Here is a 13,327-nt window from a genome sequence, read left to right as displayed (position 1 = left end):
TAACTTTGACTTCTTGTTTCTATAAAAATATTTATTGAAAAGTGATATATGTATATTTTTATGAAAGTATTTTTCAAGACAAATCTATTCATATAATTTTTATATTTTCAAATTCAACAATTTAAGAGTTATTCGTGATTTATATTCCTAAGGTTTGACTTAAACATTGTCCTAAACAACTTCCTTTATGAGTACGGAGGGAGTACAGTTGAAGCTGTGGCATGTGGATTGCATGCAAAGTAAGTTGCCCGGCCGGCATGTACTACCCTTTGGAATCGATCGATCAATCAATGGCAAGCTATCAGCTGCAGTATTTTCGTCCATATATAAATATATACTCCTTGGTATGCACAATCATATTCTCAACGACTTCTAATATGAGTATGGAGGAAGTATATGGCCAAGAGGTTTAGGGCCACACAGCGTCACATACAGGGAACTAGGCGAAGGCACGCCACAATTGGCTAGTGGTACGGTCCTTGGCAATTCATGTATGCTACGATGAGTGATTTTGATGCCTACTCACTCAGTCCTTAAAAAAACTCAACTTCTAGAGCTTGAATTTTGTCAAAAAAAACAACTTCTACTCTCCCACCTACCCTCAGCACGTAAAACGAGAAGTTTTATTCCTTTAATATCATTTACCTACCAATCACTCTTACTATTTTTTTAATGATTAAAGGTATTTTAGTCATTAATTCTCACTCTCCACTAATTTCTCCTAGGGATGCTAGAAATGGACTCTTTATGGGACGGAGGGAGTAGAAACGAAAACTATACACACAGTTAAGCCTAGAAATGAGGACAGGTTTTTTTCAAGGACCATGTTAGGTCAAGAGGACTGTCTCCCTCACATGATTTAATCATGTTATAGGACACAAGAGATCATGCTTAGTTTAGAGTATAAGGACCATCTTTTGCAAAGGACGAAAACGGTCATGGAAATTCTCAACAAACGATATAGAAAATGATTACCGACAAAAACAAATATAGAAATAGTAAAAAAATAGAAAATGAAAAAAGAAACTATTTGTGTACTGACCATTTCTAAATTTTATTGTGCTCTTAAGGAAATTATCATTTTTATATCATAGTAATCATCGTATTTTTAAGTACACGAATATTTGTAGTATAACTTCATTTTATTTGATCAAAGTTTAAAGGCATCATCAACCCCTTAACTAAATCCTTAACTTGATAATTAAGTACAACACGTTGTAACCTTACATTATCATAGTCCTTATCGTGTAATGCTTGGAGATTTGGCAGCCGTTGCTGTGTGGCGTGCAAAGAAATGGATCTGATTGCTTTCATTGTTTCTTTTTAAGTCTTGCTTTGCAATTTTAAGTGCTCCTGGTGTAATTTGGCCATCTTCGAGGGGCATTTCTACAAAGTTCTCTGTATTCTCAGCAATTATTACATGCAGTTGCCGCAGTTCAAGGGCCCCTTTGAATCACAGGAATGAAAAAAATGGAGGAATAGAAAAAAATATAGGATTCTAATATGAATACAAGTATAAAACAGAGGATTGCAAAACATAGGAAAAACATAGGAATGATCGTTTGATTGAGCCGCAGGAAAAACACAGGAATTTGAGGAGAGAGAAAGACTCAAAGGATTCTTAACATGAGGTAGAACCTCATGTTAAATTTCCTCCAAAATTTACATGGGAAGAGGCATTTCATAGGAATTTTATAGGATTCCATAGGATTCATTCCTTTGATTTAAAGGGCTATATAGGAAAAATTTCTATAAGAATAAAATTCTTTAAAATTCCTATGAATTTCCTTTAAATCAAAGGGGGCCTAATTATATGTTAAAGAAAAGGGAATCACGGAACACATTCAATCGACCAGACTAACGGCTATCCCGAATTCCCGACATTAGACCGGCCGGGAGTTGGCTCGGCCGCTGGCTAGGACATTGGATTCGGCATGCAAATCACTAGGCAACGCCTCTCCGTTATACGAAGAATAAGTTCACTTTAGATTTCTAAATTTGTCACGGAGTTTGAAATTCGTCACTGAATCATAGTATCAGATATATATATATATATATATATATATATATATATATATATATATATATATATATATATATATATATATATATATATATATATATATGACGCGTCCCTCAACTCTCAGAAACCAGTACAAATATGGTCGTAAGGGGATTTGAACGGCGGTTTTTGCCTATGTGACGTTGACAAAGTCAAAAAAGTGAGACTCACAAATCGATGAGTGTTTCGTTAAGAATGAAATAATTACAGTGGAATCCACATCTTTCCCCTCTCCTCTCCCTTCCTCTCTCTCTCACTCTTGTGTTCGGACGAGAGTGGCACGCCGAGCGGAAGCACGAGGCGATAGAACTCATTGCGGCGGTGCTCTGACGGGATTCCGGTTGCCGCCCATGCTGCCTCGACTGCCTCTGCACCACCGCCACGACGAGGACCCTCTTCCTTCTCCTGTGCCGCCGCACTCCTCCACCACCTCCATTCTCGTGGGGCCCTCAATCTCCTCGACACCAACTCCCTCTCCCTCGCCACCTCTGCTTCCACCCATGCCGACTCCACCGCCTCCACACCCACGGGGCCATCCACCTCCTCGACACCTACTCTCTCTCTCTCTCTCTCTTTCTCTCTCCGCCTCCGCTGCCGCTCACTCCAGCAAACCCCCACCTCGCCTACTCTCTCCTCCTCTGCATGCTCCGCTGAGGCCTCCTCCCCAACCGCCACACCTACAGCGCCGCCTTGCGCGCCTCCCCCTACATGTGCCTCCGCCTCTTCGATGCCATCCTCCACCATTTCCGCCAAGCCCCCACTAAAGCTCTCCCCACTAAAACAAATTCCCTCCCCGATATCGCGCCTTCAACGCCGCGCTCAGGCATACCATGTTCCGTGTGCTTGACCGGATCCTCTCCTCATGCCTCACCCCCGGCGCCACCACATTCCGCTCCCTTATTGCCACTGCGGTGTGATGGATCACTGCGCCCTAGCACACCCCTTCGCACCTAAAGATCATCACCTGGAACATGGTGATGAAGATGCCAATGACATCGGCCGCCGGGACAAGCATCCACCAGAGCTTGTCTGATGGGGCGAGGTGGCCCAGGCCATCGATGATGGCATCACTCCACACCGTGGCAAAGAGCGCCGCAGGGGTTCCGACGGTGGCTCAGGGTTCTGGCGACAGTGTGAGCGCGAGCAGCAACCAGAATATTGTTGGAGGGATGCTGCAACGAGCTCTACCACCTCATGCGTCCATTCGTTGTGCCACACTCCTTTGAACATAAGAGGGAGAGAGAGGAGGAAGGGAGAGAAGAGGGAGAGAGTGGTCTCACTGCAGATTTTTTATTTTTAATCGAACACTCACTGGCAGGTGAGTCCCACGTTTTTTTTACTTTGTCAATACCACGTAGGCATAACGTTAACCGAAACCATCATCTAAACCGCTTTGGTACCTTATTTTCTTTGGTTTTAGGAGTTAATGGATACATCATATCTGATATTGCAGTTTGAGGATGAATTTCCGACTGGGCGACAAATTGAGAGATCAAAGGTGAACTTATTCCGTTATATGAATGCATGGATGATAGGCTTAGGCCATATCCAGCTAACCTTATGGAGTATGCTGAGATGTTGGAGTCATTTATGGAGAAAAAGTACACCGAAGGTCCCTCAACTTGTCATCGAGTTACAAAATCGTCCCCCAACCACAAAACCAGATATATGGCATCCCCAACTTAAAAAACCATTCACTTGAGGTCCTCCGTGTACGACTTCGACGCCGCGGCAGGGGGCCCTCTTCGCACGCCCCGGTGGCCGCGCGTGCCATGCGGTCAAGGAGGGTGGGGTCGCTGCGCTCGCCTCTGACGAGGCCGATGCCATGGTGGACCGGCTGAGGGGGCTGTGGCATGACCGGGTCGCCGCGGAGGAGCAGTCCTCCCGTGTCGTCGTCGCCGCCGCGGTGTCGCCTGTCGTCTCCTCCTCTCTCGCCTCACCCGGGGGCCTCCTCCCCAGCTGCCGGCCGGCTTACCCAGAGAACAGGAGAAGAGAAGAGTGAGAGAGAGAGGAGGAGGAAGGGAGAGAGAGATGACGTGGCAGCCTGACATGTGGGGTTTACTCAGCCGCAACGTAAGACAAAACAGGTGTCAAAACCACCAAAAGATCTATTGTGATCGGTTTTGATTAGTTAAGGGACGCCAGGTATCTGGTTTTGCAGTTGGGGGACAATTTTGTAACTCGATGACAAGTTGAGGGACCTTCGGTGTACTTTTTCCATCATTTATTAGTGTGTTTGGCTGTGAAATGGGCTGATATTTTGATGACTTACGTTCAAGATTAAGAATAAGTATGAGCAGCTACCAGCGTGTAATTAACTAAGCTTTAATTATTACAAAACTAAAAAATAAATTTATTTGATATCTTAGAGCAACTTCTACATAGAAAATTATCGCATGAAATATATCACTTAGCAGTTAAAAAGAATGTTTAAGGAAACCGAGGTAGAATCTGTAATGAACGGGGCCTTAATGTTAGATATGATGTTTAGAATGGGATAAAATTATGATTTTTACAAGCTATTCTCTCGTGGGACCATCTCTAAAAATACCCTATTTTCATAGGTGGTTCTCGCACTTAAAAATTCCATGAAAACTGAGAGAGGTTTACATGGCATGCAATAGGCCGGCCTCTGCTCCCCTTTCTCTATTCTTCCTCTTCTGTCACTCCCAAACAGTCAGTCGGCCACCGTAGGATCGAATCACAAGAACTAAGCCAACTAGAAGGGGGGTGAATGGTTGAGATACCTAAAAACCAAAAACTTTTAACGGAAATAAAAGTTACCCTCGAAATCGATGGATCACGGTCTGACCGAGGTAGTCGTGCCGGTCTGACCGTCTGAAAGCCACCGGTCTGACCGAGATTGGAACTCCAGTCTGACCGCCTGATCAGCTGCCGCTTGCTGTCGCCGCCGCCAGTCTGACCGCCCTTACGCCGCCGGTCTGACCGCCGCTGAGATGCCGGTTAGACCGCCGAAACCCGGTGAAACACAAATCGAAGAACTCTAAAAGTACATGACAACTTTATTGCTTCTATCTGTGTTTACAAAGTGCACCAACAACACTCCTTACAAAAATCTCGACTAAACTCGAAACCCTAACTAAACTAGCTCTCAAAAGCTATACAAAAGCGATACAAAGCGATACCGGGAAGACTCACGCTCCCCCTCTATTTATACATGAGGTAGGCAGCCTAAAGCCACGAACCAAACTCATACTAAGAGTCCTAAACACCTTAGGAAACCCTCTAGTATAAGAAAGAAACTTTACATAACCAATCGTACCAAATTTGGACTCCTTCCAAATTCAACTCCGCATCCCATACACACACAATACCTCCATCGTATGCCATATGGAATCTCCATTAACCACTTGCATCAACTCTAGCCTTAGTATCCCGCATGATATCTGACCACCACGGACATCGTCTTACCACCAAGCCGACTCCCGGTCCATCACCGCAAATACTCTCCCGAGGCATCGAGTCACCTACACATGAAACAAACAAAGAAACCATATTCGAAGACCAAGCTATCTCCAACTTGACTCATTAGTAGCAAACAACAGTATTACATACGTATAGTATCCATCTAGAAGCCATAATCATGAAACAATCACGGATATCAAAAGAAACAACCCGAAACCGAAACCGACACAACGTCGGCCGGTCTGACCGCTACACATGAGCTGGTCTGACCGGCAACCACCGCCCGGTCTGACCGGTTCCGACAAAACAGTAAACCCTGTTTATCACCTGAAAATCAATTATCTTCAAAACCACTTCGATAATAATCTCCAATTATCACAACCAATAATCATAGATGCCAATTGTTTATCACAGAATAAAAATCAAAACACACGTTGATCTTACAGCCACCACCGCTGTCGACAACCACTCCATCACTGCCGCCTAGCCAGTGGCGACGGCTTCTTTGGCTAGGCTTCGTCTGGCCGGCGACAACGATCGCGTCGAGCTTCGTCCGAGACATGTTGACGATGGGTGCAGCTTGGCAACGCGACGACTGCATGGGGAATTTAACCAACTTTTTTTTTTCATGAACGCGTAAAAGAATTTAACTAATTATTTGCCACCATTGTATTTGGCCATCGTCCAAATGCCCTCCTTAGTTTTGTGCTTACAAATTTATAATCACTCTTAAGAAGTACTAACTCCATCCCAGGTAAACTTGGTCAAATTTTTAGGAAATTTAACTTAAAAAAAAATCAAAGTGACTTATAATATGAAAAGGAGGTAGTACCCCTTTAAAAATGGTAAATTTGTAAGCACAGAACTAAGCAGAGTACTGTAATAATTGCCAAATGCAATATAAATTCCCTGATCAATGGCTTTCATGCATCGTTAGAAACAAAATTAAACGAAGCCATATCGCTATTGCAATCGTGCTGGAAAATTAGGTTGGGCTCATGGGGACGGCATGAACACTCAAAGGAGTTACCACATTTACTCTGAGAAACTAGAAATTGCACCTTGCGAAAAAAAAAAGTAGTTGCTACATTAGTGTGAGAAGAGAGAGCTACACCGTTTAATGGTGGCCGGTCCAGCCAGATTAAGAACACTACAGGAGGTGTTGCGGAGTACTGAATGTTGAAGCCACATATGGCATATATTCTCTCTAATGTCAACTTGAGCTTCTTCTCCATGGGCATGTACAGAGATAGAGCCTAATATGAGCTTTCTATATATTAATTAATGTCACTAGAGATTATCCTCCTACAATAGTAGAGACAATAAGATTTCTAAACCATTAATGCATAAATATTTTTTTATTATACTTCTTTCCTTTTCTTCACCCTCATGCAATAAACTTTCTGTTAATAAATACTAAGAGTCGACCCTAAGCCGTTGTCATGCGTAGCAACGATGTTTCTCCTTTCTTACATCTCTTTCTTCCACGTCTTGCATGACAAAAAAAAAAAGCGCCCGTTATTAGACACCATTGTACATGCCCTAATTATAAATGCATAACAGAATTACTAGCATATGCTATTAATTGGTGCCAGATCAGGCAGATTTAAATTGGTAGATCATCATCATCTTTCCGTAACATCTCTCGGTTTTAGACCTTCAATTTGTTGCGCGGTCATTAGGCACTTGGGCCTCTTTATCCTGCATCTCCAAGTCAGGTATAGCTGGACCTATCTTGTTCAGTTCATCATGTTCCTCTAAGTTTTTACCCCACAGAACATTAAATAAGCCTCCAATTAGTAGTATTCCAGCAACAATACTGCACAGTTAGATTAAACAACATCAGCAAATGAGTTAGGTCAAGAAAAAAAATTATGAATTTTTTCATTGCACTACGAGTCTGTTATTAGTTCAGGATGTCTCACTTACCTCCCTAGGCTAACTGCTTCTCCTAAAATGAATGAGGATATGATGATTGTGAATATCAAAGTAAGTGGCATCGACATGGCAAGGAACACTGGCCCCCTCTTCGCGATCGTCCATATTTGCATGTAGTATGAAAGTGCAGTGACAATCACACCCTGCAACCACATTTTGTTTCATCGAAAAAACAGAGGTTTAGCTGAGCATTTGAGTTGCAAACTTGCAATATTTTAAATTGAACAGCATTTCATCAGAAAGCTCAATTACATTGTAGATTATTGCAGCAAGGCCAAAATTCCAGCCAAGCTTCCACTTGGAGAAGTCCCTCTCGGCTGCAACAGCCACAACAAAGGCTTGGACTGACGCGAATGAGATCTGTATCGTGGTGTTCATCAGCTTGGAAGTGTCTTCTATCAACGGCCCCTGGATAGGAAAAAGAAAAAACCATGTTGAATATACTCAATCGAAATCATGGTCTGAAGTGCCATCAAATCTGAAGTTTGAGTATACCTGGAACACATTCCATAAGCCTGCTAAAACGTTAGAAAGCGTCATGAGAAAAATTCCCAATGCCTATTGCTTCTTGGAATAGTGGGTGTCTCCTGCAGAAGAACTGCTGCTGCTGCCTTGCTGAAAGAGGTGGTGATGGTTGAATGATTTGAACATAGGCCCCTCATAGAAGGCCAACACGATGACTCCGCCAATGCAGAACAGAATACCAGCCGATTTTACATGTCCATGGAATCTCTTCAGTTTCATAGACTCCAACCTGTCACAAGAAATTAATAACTTGTTCAGACTAATGCTACAGTGTATGTGTATTAAACTAATTTAAAATGAATTCATTTTTTATTGATTAATAATTATTTTTACTAGACTAATTTAAATTTGAATTTTCATTATTAGGTGTACAAAGTAAAATTTGCATTACCCAAATATGACTGCAAGGATGAAGGTAACCACTGGTTGAACATTGTACAATGCTGATGATGAAGTTGCTGAAGCATAATTCAGACCAAGGTTAAAGAAGTCACCACATCCTGTCACCCTGAGATTAAATCGTGAACAACTCAGACTCCAAACTGAAAACAGCTTTGTGTTTATTAAACGAAATTCTATAAGGATAAAAAATGTAAAATTACTAAAAAATTGAACTCTTTTTCTGAATACATTAAAGAAATACTCCATCTGTTTTGAAATGTTTGATGCCGTTGACTTTTTAGCACATGTTTGACCGTTCATCTTATTAAAAAAATTAAGTAATTATTAATTCTTTTCCTATCATTTGATTCATTGTTAAATATATTTTCATGTAGGCATATAATTTTATATATTTCACAAAAGTTTTTTATAAGACGAACGGTCAAATATGTGCTAAAAAGTCAATGATATCAAACATTTCGAAACAGAGGGAGTATTACATACATACGAATTATGCAATATACGAATAAGCGTGAAAATGCTCAGATTACCGATTTTTCAAGGTATGTCATTAATTCGCCAGACATGACTGTCAGTATCAGAGGACTGGAAGGCACACACACGATCAACCTTCTCCAAGTCCCACTATTAACATTTAAGAGGAGCTGAGGCTTGCTAATTAACTTATGACCACGTCGTTTTATTATTGGCTTATAGGCGACAGATAAAATTTAAATTCCTAGACTTAATTTTAAATTATTCTAAGCATTTTTAGTTACTTTTTTTTGAAGTCTTGGCTTTTAAGCACATAAGAGTAGAAATTGTATATTTTCTGCTGTCTCGTTTATTTTTCTACGACTTATTAGCTAAAGCCAACGAAATGCGACATTTTAGCGGTCAGTGTACTCGTTAGTTATAGGCACACAATATTAGCTCTACACTACCGATCGTTCCGTTGTGATAGACGGTATTATTTTTGTATTACATAGAAATCAACTTTTTTTTTAAAGATTCTGATGCTACCGAGTGTACAACCATTTGATAGTAGCTAGTACACCATTCGTTTCAGGTTATAAGACGTTTTGACTTTGGTCAAAGTCAAACGTGCTTTAAGTTTGACTAACTTTGTAGAAAAAAAATAGTAACATTTTCAACTAAAAAAAATTTATTATAAAAATATATTCAATTATTGATTTGATGAAACTAATTGAGTATTATAAATATTACTATATTTGTCTGTAAACTTAGTCAAAACAGTTCAACCTACCCATATAAGGCATGTATAAACATTTTCCCTGCATTTTTTAACGTCACCCGTTTAGCTTTTCCCCTGCAAAACAATTGAGAATAAAAACAGTAAAGTCACAATCAACCACAGTTGACAAGCTCTCCTCACAAATTAAAGGAAAAAATTTAAAAGGCATAGTTGACAGAAGTTGACCTCTCTAGAACAAAAGCAATAGGGATCAACACGAGGGCAGCAGCGGTATGCCGATAGAATATAAACACCAACGGGCTCATGCCTTGATCCAAGGCAACCTTGCTCACGACTTGCATAACCGAGTACATGATCCTGATCAGAACAACGGCCGCGTAGGCCTTAATGCTGCCATTACCCATCTTGAGTACTTCGTCTTGATGTGAAGAAGCAGCTTAATTTCTGCAACTCTCTGAATCTTCTGAAGCTTGTGCCTCAGGCTGTGTGTGCAACCTCTCTATATATACATTGCTAAAAGCACTCTGATCAGTATCTACATTGCTAAAAGCACTCTCAGTAAAAGCACCGGCACGACAACCTACAGTATGGTATGACACTGTCGATGATGTACAAGGTGACTAAAGAAAAGTACAATAAAGAGAGATGGAGGCTAGGAGTTTCACTGTTGATGATGATGCAGATCAATCGTAGATATGGACATTTTGCACATGTGCGTGGTTGTGCTGTTAGACTGTAGAGTTTTTGTTTGTATTTAAAGTGCACTTGGCAAAAAACACAACCACATACGAATACGGGCGAATTGTGTGGTTGTGTGCGCGTGTTGTTTCTAACCATACAGCTCACTTCGTTCTTAAATATATATGCATTTTCAGTATTTAAATTTTTTAACATAATATAAGCATTTCTCATACACTGATCTGAACGCACGTGAATAATTTTCTTCTAATAAGGTGTTTAGAAGGGGAATGTAAACAATTCAAAATTCATGTTTCATCAATGAGCTGACTCAAATGGAATCTTTCCCCTTACCCTTAATCTTTGCTAAACTAAGTAGTTATATTAGGAATGGAGGAAGTAATTGTTAATTAATTTGTTGATTTTGTTAAAAGTACAATATATAGACCAATGCGACGTACTAACATTTCTTTTTATGGAAATTAACAAATTGTTTTTATTAATACAAGGAATGTTTAATTCGAAGAACAATGGACACCGAGAAATTTTGGCGTTCTCCACCAGCGAAATTAACCAAAAATATATATTGCTTACAAGATTTGGAATGAAAAGTTAAAGGCAAACAACTAGCCGTACTTCAGTTTGGCCTTAATTTTACTGTGCATCACAATGACATTTCCGCATTAGACCGACCAAGAGCTATGATAGTTCCAACTTCCCTGTCTTCAACCATACTCCTACAGTCCTACTTATTTTACCGAACTTTTACAGTACAACTACAACTAGGTAGTACGCTCGGTAAAATGAGCTTCCTGGCAATCTTTAAAGGGGTTTTGACTTAACTAATTCATGTATATATGCCCATATTCGCCGACGACCTTGGTTTTCGCATAGTCGTAGCCACACGATCGATTGCTCGGAGTCTCTGACGTAGGTTAATTAATTGATTGATTGTGTGGCTGGGAATTAATACAACTATAGCTCGTTACGATTGTAATCTTGCACCTCGTTAGGATATTGTAATATTTGCACCGTGCAGGCGCAATAAAATTTGTTGTTTCAACGACACTGTAGATCAATGAACTCATCATGTTCCGTAACAATCTGCTTCACAATTATTAGCTCTCCAATTCAAATGTTTCACAGAAGTGACACTATTCTATGAAAAATAATCTTGTGGCGAGTGCAGCGTCTATGGACTAATTGTGGTTATTACTCCCTCCGTCCCAGAATGTAAACATTTTTAGCACAGTGACCAGTCAAACATTTTTAACTTTGACCAATAATAACAAAAAAAAAAAAGATCTATCATGTAAAATTGATGTTAGTAAATTTATCATTAAATAAACTATCATAATATACAACTCTTTTTATTTAAAACATCTTACTTTTATAGATATCATTGGTCAAAGTTGCATCTTGGAGACCATATCAGTGCCTAAAAATGTTTATATTTTGGGGCGGAGGTACTATATATATACGAGCAGTGAAAAATTCAAGAGATCATGTAGCAATTATTTGAGGGTGCTACATCGTTTAACATTTATTTGTTTTTGGAACTGTCTACTTATCTCTCATCTGTTTTGTAAAATATAAAAATAAAAAAAAATCAGTGGCATAGATCACTTCAAGATTCATGGTTGGAGATAACCTTGTCCTCTTAACCTTTCATATGCATCACCATCACGCGCATCGCAGTTGTTCTTTTTTTTAATATATATATATATATATATATATATATATATATATATATATATATATATATATATATATATATATATATATATATATATATATATATATATATATATATATATATATATATATATAAATATAATATTATATCAAGATGGTACAATCGTATCTATATAACTAAGTAACCAAAACACATACCTACACACAAGTTAGAGTAAATTGCATCAGCGGTATACGAACTTGTTAGGTAGGTCAATATAGTACATGAACCTGTAAAACATTCGTTTTAGTGCACAAACCTGTTTGGTGCGTGCAAACATGGTCAAAATCACACGACAAGGTTAATCTTATTGATTTTGTTGTTGATTTAAACTCTATGTAAACATATGTCTAAGAAGGACAAACATATAATAAGGCATAATGATTGCATTAAAAAATAAAAAACTGAGTAATGATGTAAGGGATAGAAGCAAAGAAAGATAAAGTGGAAACTAAGTTTATAAATATAACCTTTCTACTATGTGCACGCACGTCATCTACTAATTTATAAATCGGTCTTGTCGTGCTATTTTAGCCTTAGTTTGCATGTATCAGACAAGTTCATGCACCAAAATGAGCATTTTACAAGTTAATACATTAAATTGCACCCACTTGACATGTTCATGTACATGTTCATGTACCGCTAATGCAATTTACTCCACGAGTTATATAACGAAAGGACTTATAGAAAACACCGATGATCAACAAGACCTTAAACTAGATTGTCACCTATGTTTTTGGGTAAAGCACTCTTTACCATTTGTTCCAACTATTGACATGCATTATCAACTAAATTTCATTAACCCCATGAACCCGGCTTTTGTAGAATAGCCCAAGTATCTATGTAAATAACTTGCAAAGAAGAAGAAATATTTTCTTTTTATAAAAACCATATCACTCATGTATGCAATACACTCGGCAAGTGGTTTCAAAACCTTTTCAAATTCCTCAAAGCCAAGCATTAAACATATGCAATACACTATATAGTAGAAAAGCCTAAAGCCGCTTGGACAATGGACCATACAGAATGAGCAAATTGGTGTAAATACCCAAGAAAAATCATTTGTCAATACTACCCCACGGTGTAAATACCACAGGAAAGTCTTTACCTTTAATTTGCAAAGGTATTTATTTAAATTAGGGTCATCACTACTCCCTCAGTCAAAAAAAAACCAAATCCTGGATTCGAATCTGGACATAATAAAAAAAAATCCAATCCTGCGTTTGAATCTGGACATATATTATATCTAGATTCGAACCCAGGATTGTTTTTTTTTTTTTGGGGGGGGGGGTGGGGACGGATGGACTATGTCTGTATGAGAGCCACATATTTTGACTTAATTCCCCATTCAAGGTTGAGTTCAAAT

General features: G+C 39.3%; 1 pseudogene; it reads right to left on the bottom strand.

Annotated features, from left to right (window-relative positions):
• Positions 1-7,147: 7,147 nt before the first annotated feature.
• LOC107278056 (WAT1-related protein At5g64700-like) lies at positions 7,148-9,952 on the bottom strand (annotated as a pseudogene).
• Positions 9,953-13,327: the final 3,375 nt, after the last annotated feature.

Source organism: Oryza sativa, chromosome 7, assembly GCF_034140825.1.
Source record: "Oryza sativa Japonica Group chromosome 7, ASM3414082v1".
Classification (NCBI taxonomy): Eukaryota; Viridiplantae; Streptophyta; class Magnoliopsida; order Poales; family Poaceae; genus Oryza; species Oryza sativa.
Note: the sequence above shows the minus strand (reverse complement) of the source record. Positions and strands in the feature narration are given on the sequence as shown.